Below are 18,556 nucleotides of genomic sequence, written 5' to 3'. Positions count from 1 at the left end.
ACCCACACAACACTGGCTTCCTTTGGTTTAGACCCAATCCACTGCATATATTTTACTTCATTTTTCATATCAGGTACTTACTTTCCCAATGTTTTTTGTTCAAGAGAAAGGAAGAAGTAGAAAGAGCAGCCAGGAGCCACTGGAGTGATTGGATGAGAGATGATAACCGCTGATGGGATGGATGGATGGTAGCATGAGGCAGATCTATTTAGTAAAATTCATACAAACTTGGTTGATGAATTGGATCTAGATTTAGGGTATATAAAGAGGATGCCCAGTTAAATGCCATGAATTTGGCCTAAGCAGCTGCTATTTTCTGAGATGTGCCTTCAGATGGAGCAGGTTCAGTGGAGAAACTCTGGTGATGGTTTCATTTGACATGCCTGTTACATAACCAAAGAGCTATGAGAATTTCTCTGTTGGTGATACAAGCCCGAGGTCCACAAAAAGAGGGCCTAGATAGATATGTGAATCTAAGAGTAGCACACAGATGGCTGTAACTTTTATTTTTGTTTGTTTGTTTTGAATGATGTGAATGTGTGTGTCTATGTGTGGATATATACATGTGAATACAGGTATCTGAAAATCAGAAGACAGTGTCAGATCTCCTGGAGCTGGAATTACAGGTGGTTGAGAGGCACTTCATATGTGTGCAGGGAACTAAACTCAGGTCCTCGGAAAAAGCACTGTGAACTCTTAAACTCTGAGCCCTCTGTCAGCACCTTGCTTGTGTTTTGAGACACTCTGACACAGCTGTCTTTGAACTTATTATATATCAGAGGTCCTGTCTCTTATTTCTACAAGTGTGTAGTACCACACTCAGCTTGTAGATAGTGTTTGAAGCCAGAAACTTGGTACCCAAGCCAACAAATGTAGGGGTGGCTGAGGAATGAGTCTTCTTTCCTTTAACCCTAAGATTGAATAAGAAGGAACACAACAGGCCTCCTACAAGTTTTCTGCCGCTCCAGATTTTACCACCCTTGCCCTGTAGCCTAAGTAATCTACTTTTACCTTTTGCCCTCAAAGCATCATATCTTTCCCTTCCTTTATGTGCTTCCAGAGCAAGATAAGCCTGCTTATTATTGCCTCTGCCCTGCTAGTATTCATTAGAATTACACAATGCCTTATCTTATCCATCTCCAGATCTTCAGGACCCTGTTGCAACTTAGAGACCTGGTCAACAACACACATGCAGGTAGGATTTGCTGAACTCAAAAGAATGTCACTATATAAATACAGCTAGCCAAGATTTGGGGGTGGGGGGCTCAATTACAAACCTGTGGCCATTCTGATGGCACCAGGGTATCTTTGGTTGGCATGTGATTGGCTCCGATGTGCTCCTGACACTGGCCCTAGCACTCTACTTTGGAATGAGAAATGAGAAATCACTGCACAATACTTATTCACTGGTTCTTTGGGTGGTAGAAATGAGTCAATTTAATCTTGACGCACAAATATAACCTCGGCTTTATTTCGAAATCTGACGTCCCAGAGTTCATCAATTCAATCATGGCATGCCAAGCACTTAGGTTGAAGTAGACATCGACTGAATCTAATTAATAATGCCTTAGAAACACACTAAAGATGGCACACAATCCATTATAAAGTTGGACCTTTTATGATCTCCCATACAAAGAGATCAGATAATGCTTACTATAGAGGCTACGAAATATGACCACCATTTCTGTGAAGCCTTCGAAACTTCAAACTGTTGTGAGCAAGCCAATAAAGATGACAAAACCTTTAGGACAAAAATACATAGCAAAGTTAAGTTATAAACTTGCAGAAGAAAAATTTGGACATTTTAGCTGGGTCTTCAATTACATGTGTTTCACAAAAATGGAAAATATTATTAATGGGTAAGGGATTGCAAGCTTTCACTCTGGGATAAATGTCAGTAAATTAATCAAGGACAAAGAACCCCACATGTTATTGATTCACTAGATACAATTCTGAGTAGATCCCCACTTGTGTCAAAACAGGCAACTTTTCAAAACTTTGGAACTACTCTCCATGTTATATTTTGTTAGAAGAGGTTATGTTGATGAAGAGAAAGAAAAAGGAGATATAGGAGGGGGGAATTCTAAAATTATCGATTACAAACTTTCCTGTTCTTTACTGGTTTCAGACTCAGAGTAAAAGCCAGTGAAAATACAATCAGCTTAATAAAACTTTGGAAGACAAAAATTGTTTTTGTTTGGTTTTGATTTTGGTATTTGGTCTAATTTGTTTTTGCAATTGCCAATTGCCTCCAGGGCTCCCTTGTATAAAACCAAAACAAATTGTTCAGGTAAATGACAGCCTGACACTTTCATATTTCTGATTTAGTTGGCATTAGTCATATTTCCCTATTGCAAACATCCATGTTTTCGTGACAAGTGCTTCATATTAATTTTAAAAGTGGGTTCAGTGATGTCATAATTTTTCATTTTCTTCAGTCCTGAAGCAAACACTCATTCCCTATAGGGAAAAGAGATACATTTCACCAGATAATTGCTGTTGTTTATTATGGATTCAGAAAGAACAATATCTTCTTTTAGCATATGCCCCTAGTTCATAAAGAAGATGAATAAAATATTAAGGAATAATGAAGGAGTTGTTATTATACTGTGAGTCACTCTTTTATTTACTGCTGTAGGTGGTAGGAAATAATGTTCAAGATGGATAGACAAGGTCTTCCTGGGACATGTGTAGCTAATCTCTAATATTCAACAACCCTTATTGACCCAATCTCAGCCTCCATTGAGGGACCATTTCAGAGTTACTGAATTTCTGAAGCTATGAAAAATATATAAAGGAGGGATAGCACAGATACAAAAGATCATCAGGCATACTCAGGAAGAAAGCTTGTATAGAAAAATGGATTCTGGCGTTCCCCTGTACTGGGGCATATAAAGTTTGAGTGTCCATTGGGCCTCTCTTTCCAGTGATGGCCGACCAGGCCATCTTTTGATACATATGCAGCTAGAGTCAAGAGCTCCGGGGTACTGGTTAGTTCATAATGTTGTTCCACCTATAGGGTTGCAGATACCTTTAGCTCCTTGGGTACTTTCTCTAGCTCCTCCATTGGGAGCCCTGTGATCCATCCATTAGCTGACTGTGAGCATCCACTTCTGTGTTTGCTAGGCCCCGGCATAGTCTCACAAGAGACAGCTACATCTGGGTCCTTTCGATAAAATCTTGCTAGTGTATGCAATGGTGTCAGCGTTTGGATGCTGATTATGGGGTGGATCCCTGGATATGGCAGTCTCTACATGGTCCATCCTTTCATCTCAGCTCCAAACTTTGGGGAGTGGGTGGGTAGGGGAGTGGGGGTGGGTGGGTATGGGGGACTTTTGGTATAGCATTGGAAATGTAAATGAGCTAAATACCTAATAAAAAATGGAAAAAAAGAAAAAGAAAAATGGATTCTGCGAATACAAAGAATGTGGCGTTTCTTTTTTAGTTTGCTTCAGAAAAGGCCAATGGAAATAACCGGGAGGCTTCTTGTGTGAGTGCTGGCACAGCAATGTCTTCCCCCTTAGACTTGTCTGTTTATCCCCCACTCTCCAGGTAGTGTTTTCTGACAAGCCCAAGTTTTGACGAGGATATGAGGTAAGAGGAACCTTTATACACTGCTAGTGGAAATGTACCCCACATCCTGTATGTCTTGGTCCTGGAAACCTGACTGGAGCTACAAGAAAATGAAGAAAGGGCAGATACAAATATAGAAAAGTAACCTGGAAAGTCTGTGAGTTTATTTTATACATCTGAATAAATAAAGACTTGGGCTTATTACACAGCAGAACAAGGGGGCAGGTTTAACTAATCTGGGTTTCAGCACAGACTGGTCAGTCATTCACAAATACTCATATTTGTACCAGAGGAAGGTTCTGACAATTTCCTGAGTTTGACCCAGGCCAAGCTTTGCCAGTTCCTGTGAGTTTGAAGCATCAGGGCCCTTGATGTAATTGTGCTCAAGGAAATAACAGACATTCACCCAGGACTTCATCAGCTTCTTACACATTTACTCAGGGCTTCCTCTGCTCCCCACAGTATCCCATGGCAGTAACTATGGAAATCAGCGTAGATATTGTCTTTTTAAAAAAATCTAGAAATAGACCTACTATATGATTCAGCTCTCCCACTTCTGGACATACCCAAAGGACTCAACAAAGCACAGAGATACCTGCACCTTCATCTTTACTGCTGCATTATCCACAGTAGCCAGGATAAAGAACCAGCCTAGATTTCCATCAACAAATGAGTGAATAAAAAATGGAGTACATAGACAAAGTTGAGTATTGCTATAAAGGAAAATAGAATTCTGAAATTTTCAGGAAAATTGATGAAACTTTGGGTCATTGTCTTAAGTAAAATAAGCCAAGCTCACACAAATACCATATTCTAGCTCATATATATGTGTACATATATAAATAGGGTATGCTTTTATCTCTTATATATGTGTACACATATTTGGGAAGTATAGGTATAGATCAAGAAACTAAAAACGAGATGAAAGTGGATAAGAAGTTTTTTTATTACATGGGTATTTTATGTCCATGTAACACATGCATGCCCAGTGCCCATGGAGTCTAAAAGAGGATGTCAGATCCCCAGGAACTGGAGTTACGGGTGGTTGTGACTTGTTATGTGAGCAATGGGAATCAAAAGCCTGGGTCCTCTGGAACAGTCAGTGCATGTCAACCACTGAGTCATCTCTCTCTAGACCCCAAATGTGCCTATTTTATAAGATTTATTTTATTTTAATTATGTATATGTGTGAGGGTCTGTATGCCTGTGTGCAGGTGTCCTCACAGCCCAGAAGAGAGAATCAGAGGCCCTGGAGCTGGAGTTACAAATAGTTGTAAGCTGCTAGGTGTAGGTGCTAGAAATGGAACTCGGGTCCTCTGCAAGAGCAATATGTGCTATTGACTACTGAGCCATTTCTCCAGCCCCAGAGAAGAAGTCTCAAGAGAGAAATGAGGGGAACTGCGTGGGACACTTATTGAGATATTGTTACTATGCTCCATCCTGCCATAGCTCACTGCTTTTTTTTTCACTTTGACCTAGTCTCTCATGCCTCATGCCAGCCTCTTTCCTCTTCCTTCATTATGCTAAGATCCATACAAAATAACTGTCCTCGGCCAGATAACGGCCAGATTTGCATCCAGATGCTCAATACCACCTGAACTTGAAGGCACCAAACTGAAGGGTCTCTGCAGATCAAAAAGTGTTTATTGATACTGGAGGATGGCTTAGTGGTTAAGAGCACTAGCTGCTCTTCCAGAGGACCTGTATTCAATTCCCAGCACCCACATGGAGGTTAACAACTGTCTGTAACTCCAGTTCCAAGGAATCGGACACCTTCTTCTGGTTTCCATGAGCACTGCACACATGTGGTGCACAGACATACATGTTGGCAAAATGCCCACACACATAAAAATAATTTTTAAAACACATTTAAAGAAAGGGTTTCTTTGGATTGACCCAAAATCCACTTACTTCCTCTTCACTTGGGACACAGGCCATTGACCAATGTGGCTCTCAAGAACATTTGGTGCAGGAAACAATGTGGCAACTTTCTCTGACATTCAGGATAAGTTGTCAGAGGGAAACAAGGGGCGAAGGGGGGGGGGAGTTTGCCTCCTTTCTTTTTCTTCCTTTCTTGCTGTTTCTGTATAAATTACATTTAAATTACCTGCTGGGGAGGAATATAAATGAGACCTAGGCAGCCCTTGTGAGTCATGCTTTCACTGGGAAACAAAGCAGCCTCGATTTCAAAAAGCGATTGAATTAATTGTGTTAGGTGCTGTGGAAATAAGCTTTTAAAAATGAATCCAAACTATTGTGTGCAATTGTCTAAAAATAAGTGAACAACGTAAATTATTTTCTGGTGTGAAAGTATGGCAACAGTAAATAACATAGGAAGATACTTTGAAATGTACAATAACAAATTCTGTGCATATTAAAGAGGGTGGAAGACAAAGCAGCGTCTTAGCTGGCTACATGGTCCAGATAAAATCTAACTTTGTCTTTCAGGACACTGTTGCCATATAGGGATCTGTTCTGACCTAGAAGGACAGGGTACATACAATACAGACACACATACATACATACATACATTGCAGTATAGTCTTTGAACTTCTCTTTACTCTGTGTTTTCATTTTCTGAATTTAAGAAACGCGGATGAGTCGTGTTGTAGGTATTTCCCAGAATTGACTGTCACATTGAATAATAAATATAAACACTGTAGAGTAAGGCATAGTAGCTTGCAGCAACAAATTTCAGCACTTGAGAGGTTGAAGTCCAAGAATTGCCAAATTTGCAATACCATCTTAAGCAAAGTAGTGAGTTTCACAGCAGTTTGGGATACAGATAAGATTTTTGTCAAAAAAAAAAAAAAAAAAACCTGTCATGAATGTGCTATTCCAGAAACATACACACATAAACCCATTGTTATTGACTAGCAATATATTCACAAGGTTTACTAGTTTTAATAATAGTAATATCATAAAATTCACTTACCTTGGTAGCCTGGTGGGGGTGAATATAGTTTTTACTCCAATATTAATTAATAATATTAACATTCACATCATAAAGTACACAGTACATGTATCTGTACCTCTACATGCATTTACATGCATTACAAAATGAATACAAGTTAAAGAGGCTGCAGCAGAGTTCAGGAGGTTTGCGAAATAGGGTGAACCAAACCAGCACCTGGAGGGAACTGGTGCTGGAGCCGCTAGAGTCAGGGTTTGAGGAAGAAACACTTTTAGCTGCAGAGGAAAAGGCTGAAGTGTTCAAATCAAGAAGTGGGTCAGGAACAGAAAACAGGCAGGTGAACAGGTATAACAGCAGGCTTTCAAGTAGCTACCTCAACAGCAGATGAACAAGTCCTCTCCTGGAGTCCTCAGGCCTTGTGTGACTTTACACCTACACCTCGATATAACCTGCTGTTTTCTTGGTCTGCTGTATTTGAGAAGTTCTTGGGCCGCTTTCCCTGATTTGATTTTAATATACCTAGTGTTTCCCTATAATTTCAGCTCTCCCTACATTTACATAGTGGCTTCCTTCCTATTCCCAGGAAAAAGCCATTCATCATTCTATGCTACATGGAGCTACCTGACAGGTGGTGCAGTTTCTGTGTCCATCCAGAGGCTCCAGTCATCCTTTTCCCTCAAAATTGAGTCAAAAGCCACTTTTACAATGGAGTTTCCTAAGGCAAGGCATAGCCTGAAAAAACAAAACAAAACATGTTTTATATAATAACAGATTAGGGCATAGCCTGAGCCCAACAACCATGTTTGTAAATGATCATAAGGCTGTGTTCATGAATGGCATTGGTTCAGTTAATTATGAATAACACTAATTTTCTAAAGTAAAAAAAATGTAACATTCTGAATTATGGACTTTTACTTTAAAATCTGCTTTATTTTCTTAACTATTAATTGAAAACATGGTTAGGTGTGAAGGGCTTACTCCTGTACTCAAACTGCAGGTGCCCTAAGTAGGTCTATGCTCTAGTGTGCCAAATGTTCGTTTAAAACATGGTATCTAACTGCTTCCTCTCTATGCATTGACCCTGGTGAAAGCAGACATCATTTTCCCATTTCTCTTCCAGGTAATGGGCTGCCGGTCCCCTAAACAGTGTCCCCACCTCTCTTCTGGCCTCTACAATCCAATCTTTACTTTCATGCTTATATTTGGGGCAGGTACTCTCACTCATCCATTTGTTCCTCTGTCCCTTTCCTTCCAACTGAAACCTTCTTTAAATTTAGGAAATCAGTCCAGTCCTTGGGCCAGGGCCAGGACCATGAGATCATTTCCTGACCAATAAGATTTAAGCAAGGCTCCCCTAGAAAGTTCTGATATGCAATGTTCTTCTCCCTAAACCATTAGCATTGTGGTACACTCTGGTTGGAACCACCTCTTCTCTCTGGACTCTTCTGTTCCCTAACAGGAAGCAGTCAGAAAATGTGGCTATAGGTCCAGAGAGTAGACAGTTCAGATACTGTAGTCCATTTTAAAATGTAAAAAAAAAAAAAAAAAAAAAAAAAAAAAAAAAAAAAAAAAAAGAAAGAAAGATCAAACCATTTTCCTTGGTCATTTATGGACCATGTTCTTTTACATACACTAGCAGGTACTAGGTACTTTCTTTTTTATCTTTCTTCTGAAAAACTGTTGGAAATATTTTAAACACATCAAAAATCATAAAGGGTTGACTATTCACATCAACTTGAGTGGTGGCGATGACTTTCTCTGCCTGGGGCAGATACTCCTTTTTGTAAGTCCCACCCCTGGAGACCCTCCGCAACCAGGCTCAACTCCTAGACTACTCTGTCAGGGCCTGAAAACATGTAGGTCCCTGACTGAGGAGTTCCAATGGACAGTTCTCTCCTTCCCAACCTGAGGAGCTCCAATGTGTAGGGTCTGCCTCTGAGAAGATCCAATGGCTAGCACCCCCCACCCAGACTCCTCTAAATGTCATAAAGGCCGTTATAATCCCTCCAATGACAGGACACTCTGGAAGTCTCCACGAATCCACCACCCCACTAGAAACCCTATACAAAACCCTGTGTTCTGCCCAGTTCTCTGCTGTTTCTCTCTAGAACATAGGAAGCCACCTTCCTGGGTTTCTCTCCTTGTGAGGTTTGTTGTAAGGTGTGACTTTGTGGTATTCCTTGGCTCCTTCTGCCATACCTTTCCATCAGAGTTGTAATGCTCGAAATGGAGAAATCTTCTTCCTGCCGGAGGAGAGCTGAAGCGTGTCTATCAGGGAAGCCTTTGTCCTCAGAGCTGCAACACAAACAATAATTCAGTCAGCACCACAGCACCCAAGGTCTCAATACCAGCTTTCACAGACACATACATTTTACAAAATTTGACCCATACAGGATTGGGCCCATCAGTATCTTGTCATGGCAATGGAGGTGGGAATAGCCTCACAAAGCCTAACCTTTCCTAAGATTCTATGAACAATGAAAAGTTGCTGTGGAAAGGAGAGATTTTCTTCAGTTACTGATAAAGTACGCGTATTCATGTAGATAACCTTTATGAGACTCAGTGAGTCAGCAAAAATAAAAAGCATAAAAGTAGAAGGGGCTAATTGAGAAGGAGAAGTGGATCGGCAGGAATGAGAGGTGAAGTGTCGCGTCCGCTCTCAACCAGCAAGAACGACGCGACCACCAGTCCTTCTAACAGCAGTTTATTCAGTCTTCATCTTTCTTCTTTCTCTTCATCAGTACCGTTCCCCAGCTGAAGAGTTCTGAATCCACGCCAGATCCTTCTCAACAGTCTGTTTCACAGGAACCTTTATTAACCCCTTCTTCCCCGTTATGCAGTTCTGAATCCTCCCTGTAGCAGGGGGTCTTCGCTCTTGCCTGAAGATGTTTCTTGTCCCGGGTTTCGGCACCACTTGTTGCGCGCACTCAACAGGCCAGGAAGAACGACGCTGCTACAGGATCCTTCTGCACACATTTATTCAGTCCTGTTTCTTCTTTCTCCATATATCTCCCTTGTTTATATCTCCCCTGTTTATATCTCCCTTGTTTTTATATCTCCCTTGTTTATATATCTCCCCCGAACCCTGGGCCTCTCACTCCTTTTATACTCTCTCTCATCCACGCACTGCAGGCCATGCCCCCTCGCCAGTCACGAGGCTTCAGCTAATCAGGGCAGCAGGGGCAAATCTCCACCAAATTGGATTCACCTGTATCCTGGTACACCTGCGCAGCACTCAAGATGTTTGTGTCTTATATGAGGAAGTCAGGTGCAAGTCATATGACTTAGCTGCAGTCCCTGGCGCCTTTGGGACTGCCGCCACACCCGCTCCCCACAGTGAAGTGGGGTCTTAAAGGTGGCAAGCATGATCAAAATACATTATTATATGCATATATGAAAATCATGATGAAAATCCCCATTGTGTATAGTTAATATATGCTGATAAAACATTTTTAAGTTATGTTGCAAAATTTGCTTTTGACAGCTACTGTCCTTCACACTCTGAATAATTCCATGGATCCATGTAACTCTAAATAACATACTCTATTATTCTATGTGTTTTGAATTTACATGAAAGGCACCCACCTCCACCATATGAAGCCCTCTGCCATATGAATGAAGCTCTTCCCCCTAAAAGAATTGACTTCTGTGTGCCACACAGAGAATTGACTCTTGTCAACACACCACTTAACATCTGTTGGAGTATCTCCCATGCCATTTATCATCTTCAGTGTGGGTGCCTCTGTGTTCCTGTACCCTGCTTTTTGTGCTTCCCTGCTTCCCAAGCATTGAGGAGATAGACTGTAATCACTATATATTTGATATATTAATATACATATAGAAATTTAAAGTCTCATCTTCACAGCATCAGCTCCCCAGAAAATGAGCTCAAGAATTACGCAGTCTGAAGTGATGCTGGTGGAATCCAATTGCACAGACTTCTCCCCATGGAGATTTGAAATCAGTAAGTTTTGCTATTTATAGCCTCCAAAGCTTTGCTTTCATTAGATGAGTCAACAGATTGTTAGACTTCCCTAAGTGTTCACTTCAAACTATTCTGAAACATAGTTATTTACCTTTAATTTGGCAGCCTTCCTGTAAAACTAATGAAACTTTTAGAAGGAAGTAAGTTCATGTTGCTAAAAGTCAGCCTCTCTCAACCTGTGGATTGGAACAATTGGGTCAAAAGACTGTTTCAAGGAGGAGGGTGTATATCAAATATACTGCATATCATATATTTATACTAGGATTCTTAACAGTAGCAAAATTACATTTATGAATTAGCAATGAAAATAATGCTATGGTTGGGGGTCACCAGTATATGAGGAACTGTATTAAAGTGCTACACCATTAGGAAGATTTTGAACCACTGCTATAAATAAATGTCTAAAAGAGAGAAGCATCCTGGGTGGCTACTGCATGGATCCAAGAGTTAATATCACCCTAATAAAATTAAAAGTAAGTAACTGACTCATTAGTCACCAGATGGTTCTACTCCAATAGTCACACGTTACTGGTGGGACCATGTAGCAAAGTCTTTTTACAGAAGACACTGTAAGAAAATGCTTATATTCCTTTTCAAAACTAAATTACATAGCAACATAATGTACTATTGTCCGTAAAATGGGTTGAAAGACTTACATCCAGTAAGTTTTACATCATAATATCCAAGTAGATGCCCATTAAGTTAGGGCATGAAATTTCTCCTATTTGGAAGAGTTCCTATAGAAACCACACAAAGTTAAAAACATCTTGTTTACTAAGGACTAGGGAGCAATAGGAGGTCATTTTTAACATATCTTCAAATATACCCTTTTAATCCAAGGGCTTATCCATCTGGAATCTTTGTACATTTTTTCCCCAAATAAGACTAATATTTTCCCAGAGTCATTCTCTCTGGGCGTTCTGCTGTCAAAGGCTAAGCTAGCAAGAGAACATATTAACAAGTTAAAGGACAGAGTTATTGTCTAGGCATTTTCATGAGCTGGCATAAGACCACAAAGAAGCTGTTTCTCCCTTTTCCCCTCTCGCCTTAACACCTGTACAATGAAGAGTGACAGCAGATGACTTTGAGATTGTCACTTTCAGCTGTGTGTATTCATAATGTTTTCAGGAACACATAATATTATGGTTTAAAATTTACATAAATTTTTGCCAAGTTATATTGATACACCATTTATTTCACAGAGGAAATATAAGCCTTGTGTTCTGGTACCTTCCAGAATTTGGCAGGCTAGAGAAATAAATACAGCTTAAATGAAACACAAGTGATGGTTGTTGTTTAAATATTGCCTTGGTATATACTTTAATAGGAGCGGACAGGTTGAAATAATGAGCAAAATGTATATAATTGATAGGCCTTATTTTTAAGAGCCAAACTCTAGGGTTTCTTTTCTTGGCGATGTGCTTATTTAGTAACTGAAAAGCAATAATTTCAACATTCCCATCGCTCCAAGTAACCACTTACAAAAACGAAAACAACAATTAATGTATATGCATATATAAGATTCTTGATCCACAAATTACATGTGGAAACTATTTCACGATGTAAAAGAAATCCCCTAAGCCCCTCCTTGAATTACAAGGCAATGATGACTAGCAACTGAATCAGTGGAAAATTACCTTGTGCATTCAAGGCTTGAAATACTGCTCAAAATGAGAACAAATCAACAAAATAACAGGCTAGACTGAGTCCACAGGATACAATATAGAAGAGGCACTTAATGAGCTGGGCAGAGGATGCTGCTTGCTCACCAGGCAAGGTGAATAAAAAGACCCTTCGCCCAGGCAAGGTGAATAAAAAGGCCCTTCGCCCAAGCTCTTTGTGACGATGCTTTGCTAATTTTCTGAAAAAGAATCTGTTTTCGTGGTGAGTCACTGCCCTTTTACTGGCATTATTTTAATGATAGGAGATAGAAGAAAAGGTCACAATTTAGATCAATGCCATCTTTGCGTGACAGACTGGGTGAGTCACCAAATGAAATTAACAGGGAAGCATGGTTTTTGCTGTCTATACTCTCCCCTGGTACTCTCTGCAAATGCATTCAATGTGATATTTCAAGAGATCTGGTTGCTAGGTATCCACCTCTTTCATAGCTCTTCATTTCAACCTGGACACAAAATATGGAAAATTTTCAAGATAAATGTATCACGAGGCATCCAAAGGCTCAGATGCCTGAATGTTAACATGACCACCCTAGTAGCTGATGAAGAATACCAAAAAGAAAGAAAGAAAGAAACCAAATCCACAAAACTTCTGAAACCTTCTTTGTCATTCCTTTTACTTTACAGAACACACTGAGATTCTAAAAAGAAAGTGAATCTTTTAGACAATCACTTACTTGAAAAGAAGCTGGGGTCTGAACCAAGTTCACCTTCTTGATTCTTGATTAAACTATTTCATTTTATTTTTAGAGTTCATAAAACATGTTACTTGCCCTTAAAAATAAGAAGTAATAGGCAAAACAGACAAGGTGATATTTTGGAAATGTGACAACCTTGACAGGGCTATGAAGGTGGGTTTTTTTTATTAGATTTTTCTTCATTTACATTTCAAATGTTATCCCTTTTCCTAGTTTCCCCTCCAAAAGTCCCCTATCTCGTCCCCACTCCCCCTGTTCCCCAACCCACCCACTCCCTCTTCCTGATCCTGGCATTCCCCCATACTGGGGCATAGAACCTTCACAGGACCAAGGGCCTCTCCTCCCACTGATGGCCGACTAGGCCATCCTCTGCTACATATGCAGCTGGAGCCATGAGTCCCACCATGTGTCTTCTTTGGTTGGTGGTTTAGTCCCAGGGAGCTCTTGGGGTACTGGTTAGTTCATATTGTTGTTCCTCCCATGGGGCTGTAAACCCCTTCAGCTCCTTGGGTACTTTCTCTAACTCCTTCACTGGGGACCCTGTGCTCCGTCCAATGGATGACTGTGAGCATCCACTTCTGTATTTGTCAGGCACTGGCAGAGCCTCTCAGGAGACAGCTATATCAGGCTCCTATCAGCAAGCTCTTGTTGAGTGTCTGGGTTTGGTGATTGTTTATGGACAGACTGTTGTGACCAGCATGCTCCAGGATCAGTGAGAGACCTTCTCTCGTGAACAATGTATGGTTCCTGAAGAATACCACCCAAGGCTCTCACCTCTGGCTTCCACACAGATGCACATGTATGCATGCCCACATACACATGCACACTCTTACACACAAAAAACCAAATACTATCATGTGTTAAAAATGAAATGTAACACATAGGTTAAAATAGTACAGAGAATGATGTTCTGTCCCATGTGTCATCAGGGAATTGTAAGTGAAAACAACCATGAGAGACCAATATATACCCTTTAGAATAAGATGCAAAGCAAACTCTATAAAGTACCTATGAGGCAGAGGAGCCACTCAAAGTCTAGATCACTGCTGATGGGAATGCAAAGGGGCACAGCACTTTGGAAGACAGCTTGTTGAATTCTGTTTTGTTGGTGGTGGTTGGTTGCTTTTGTTTTGGTTTGCTTTGTAAGACAGGGTTTCTCTATGTAGTCCTGGGTGTCCTGGAACTCACTCTGTAGACCAAGCTGTCTCAAACTCACAGAGATCTGCCTGCCTCTACCACCGAAGTGCTGAGATTAAAATGTGCACCACTGCCCTCAACTTGTTGCATTCTTACCATATTAAAACATATTGTTGTCATTTGATATGATCCAGCAATTTTTCTCCTTGGTTCACATCTATATAAGCTGAAAAAATGTTTCCATAAAAACCTACATAAGAATTTTGATGCTTTTATTTATTTATTTATTTATTTACCTAAACTTGAAAGCAACCAAGGTGTCTTTCCAGACAAAAGTGGATAATCTGTGGCAGTACAGACATGAGGTATCATTCAGTGATAAAATAACAAAGATATGGTAGAAGCTTCATTGCATAACACTAAGTAAAAAAAAAGCCACTCTGAGAAGACTACAGATATACTAGATGACTACAGCTATATACAATTCCACTGGAAAAGGCAGATAAAATGATTAGTGGTAAAGGGAGGGAAGAACGAACATGAGCCACACAAGAGGCATGGTAGTATAATGGTGGCAACATATCATTACACATGTTTTAAGACCCACAAAATGAAGCCTAATACAAACTGTACACTTTGGATGGTAAAGATGTGTCAGTCAGTGTACGTTTATGTTGATGAAGGTAAAACTGGGGTAGAGGAGTTAAATGGTGACTCCCTGTACTATAAGCTCAATTCTTTTAGATCTTGAAAAATAATTACTGCTAAGAAATTCCTAGTTAGTAGAGAAAATCACATTAACAGAGCACATATTAAATATCCGTAACTGTTCAACATATCAATTCTCATTTTGTTTAACTAATTACATGCACTTGAATATGTGATCAGGGCTCAGAAAGCTTGCTCCATGAGTTGCCTACTGGGCTAGCAGGATGGCTAAGCTTGCAAGGCTCTCGCTGCAAGCCTGGTGACCAGGTTTGATCTCTAGAACCCACACGGTAGAAAGAGAGAACTGACTCCTTCACATTGTCTGCTGACTTTCACATGTGCACATAATAATAGCATAATAAATATTTAAAGTTTAAAAGTTTAAATCTGTTCAATGGACTTTGGTCATATTATAAGCTATCATCATAAAGTTATCAATGGTTATAATCAGAAGGAAACCTGTTTTAGTACTAATAAGGAAAGCAAGTGATACAAATAATATAAACATAATTATTTATTGTGACAGTTTATCTTCATTGTCAACTTGACTGGATTTTTTGCTTTCCTAAGAGACAGAACTTCAGTTATGACTGGGTGGACCTTTCCAGTGAGGCATTCTTGAGGAGTAATGAACCACCGAAGTGGAAACTTAAGGGTTCTTTGGAAAGTTGGTTGGATGGTGTTTTGCTAGGGCAAGCATGTGAAGGAGTGTTTAGCTGAAGTGGACACAGATGAAAGGCTAAGGCAGACTCGTGAAGGAACGTTTCACTGAAGCAGACACAGGAGAGAGGATGTTCTGCTAAAGCAAACACATGAAAGAACACGTGACGAAGGATTCTTTGCTAACAACATGCATGTATTGGTCCACTTTACATTGTGTAGTTGAGCTCCATTTGTCAAGACTCCATAGAGAGAAACAAAACAAAACAAAAAAAACAAAACAAAACAAACAAAAAACTCCTAATGGTATGCTGTAGCTTGCTGCAGTTTCTTGCCACTTCCATTGTCTCAGGCTGGATTGGCTGAGTGACATTAGCTGAGACAGATGCACCTGCCGAGGCAAAACCTGTGGAAGACACAGAATGTTTTGAGGGTATAAATAGGATTCTATGGACAATGAGGGAGGCTGAGCTAGGCTTGGTTGTAGAGCTAGCTGTGCAACAGTTGTTGGTCTTGCATCTTCATTTAGTGAGGAACAACCTAGAATTTATCCTGACCTCCCTCCTGATCCCTACTGCTGACGTGTGTTAAGGCTGGGGCCTGGCTGTCTCTGCTAGGTAGTCCACCAATGTTGACTCGTGTTTGCTATCCAGACTTTATTGAACTGGACTACTGGTGTATCCGTGAAGTGTTTGTGAGTGGATCTAGCTGCTGCTATTGACCTATAAATGAAACTGCCAATTTCCAGACAACACAGATGGGAATTGCTCCAAAGAACCTTTCTAAACAGGTCTACTTCCCCGGTATTCTTTCTTTTCCACTACCTTTGATGGGTGCTGGGCTAAAAGGAAGGTTAAAGCATTTAAGAACTATCATTAAAAATAGGCTTTCAGGACTGGAGAGATAGCTCAGCAGTTAAGGACACTGACTGTTCTTCCAGAGGTCCTGAGTTTAATTCCTAGCAACCACGTGGTGGCAACCATCTGTAATGCGGTCTGATGCCCTCTTCTGGTGTGTCTGAAGACAGCTAGTGTATGAGCATACATAAAATAAATTCACTTCACCATGTGTGCCTTACAGGTCAGGACCAGTTCATTCAGTGGCTCAAGAATACAAAAAGCACATAGTAATGAGAGAGAAAGAGAATTCTCTGCTGGACCACGGAGAGAATGGCCTTTGCTTACTTGGTACATGCATTTGACATCTAATCTGTTCCAGTCCCAGAGATGAGCACTAGGCACACACAGTGGGGGCAAAATTTAGATGACATGATGCTTGTGTCTAGACCAGGAAGACACCAGAAATGCATATAAGTCTGTTTAGGACTTAAAGCTACCCTCTCAACTTGCCTGAAGCACATCATTGTGTCATTGTCATTTGTGTTTTGAGAAACATATGACCTATGCAAAAAATCAAACAGATTGGGGTTCCAGCTTACAGACTACACATATTTCCTGGCTTGGAGCTTTCTGTCTGTTGGCTATAAATGAATGCCAAGTTGAGTCCTTCTCATGCATGCTCATCTTGGATTTTTTAGGGAAGGTCCTAATGTAGTATGACAGGAATCCTCATGAGATTAGAATAATCTTACACAGAGAAATATTTCTTTGAGGACAAAACAACAAAAACCAAACATCTGCAAGCCAAGGAGAGAGGCTCCAGGGAGAATCAGCCCTACCCATACCTTAATCACATAATTATGGCCTATAGAATTGTGAAGAAATATAGTTGTTCTCTCTCTCTCTCTCTCTCTCTCTCTCTCTCTGTGTGTGTGTGTGTGTGTGTGTGAAAGAGGGGGGGTCTCATGTATCTTGGGCTGTCCTTAAACTTGCTATGTAACCTCAGATGAACTTGACCTTCTGGTCCCCCTGACTCCACTTCCTGAACACTGGGATCATAAGAGCATGCCACCCAGCCTGGTTTTGTAGTTGTTTAACCCACTGAGTGTTGCTTTGTTACAGCAACCTCGGGTATCCCAAATAAATATGGGATGGAGTTTCTGTGTATGAATTCTACCAGTGTTCAAATAGAGTAAAGAAGAGAGAGGCAGGAGTAAGGGTGGGGGATCTTGGGCCACACTAGAATCTCCTGTCAACTACAGTGGTAGTTCCACAAACCCCTTAGCCAACGCATTTGAAAATACTGATTTAACTTTGGGGAGAGTGGCTTACTTTATTTATTGGGCTTCCTACTATTTCCCCATTTGCTAATTTACTCATTTACTTTTAGTTGGTTCAAGGGGACAAAGAGATATGTAGCAAAGGATGGCCTAGTTGGACATCAATGGGAGGAGAAGCCCTTGGTCCTGGGAAGGCTCCATGCCCCAGTGTAGAAGAAAGCCAGGGCAGGGAGGCGGGAGTGGGTGGGTGGGTGGGTGGGTGAGCACCCTCATAGAAGGAGGCAGGGTAGAATCGGGAGGTTCTGGAGGGGAAACCAGGAAAGGGGATAACATTTGAAATGTAAATAAATAAAATATCCAATAAAATTTTTTTTAAAAAGATAGAGAAAAGAGTGGTAGAAGAGGACTGTGTCTCTAACTAGAAGCTACAGATATGTAGCTGGCCCTCCATATATATATGGCTTACATGTCTATGTATTTAATCAGTCACTGATATTAATTATTGGATAATTATAACTGTACTGGTAAGGGATTTTTTTAGTTTTATTTACTTTGATCTTTTTTTAATGATTTACCAATCTGTTCTTCTTAACTATGAGTCCATTTTTGCTGAAGTTACAATATGAATGTTTATCACATGAACAAATGTAAGAAAAAAAGAAGGGAGCTAGGGAATCTATGCCATGTGGTCTATGAAAAGTTTATAAAAATTATTTAATTATACAGAAAATACTGCCTTACATGAAAAATCATTCAGTATGACATAGAAAGAATAAGAAAAATATGTAGAGTCTGAATAAATAATGTGTTCATTTGTATGAAAAATAGTGAAAAGCTATTTGTACCAGATTAATAGTGGTTCTCTTTACGTCAATTAGGTCTCAAAGTTCCTAAGTCATTAATTTTTAGGTTTGAAGGACCTTTGAGATCACTTGATTCAGATGCTCATTAGTTCACTAGATAATGCATTCCAGTTATTGATGAATCCAAATATTTTGGGGCTCTTTTTTTTTCTCCATCAATTTATTTATTCCCTGGACAGATTTTTTTATATCATACCCCATACAATATAGAAATACTACT

Source organism: Mus musculus, chromosome X (genome assembly GCF_000001635.26).
Source record: "Mus musculus strain C57BL/6J chromosome X, GRCm38.p6 C57BL/6J".
In the NCBI taxonomy this organism is placed as follows: domain Eukaryota; kingdom Metazoa; phylum Chordata; class Mammalia; order Rodentia; family Muridae; genus Mus; species Mus musculus.
The sequence above is the reverse complement of the archived record's forward strand: the minus strand, read 5'-3'. Positions refer to the sequence as shown.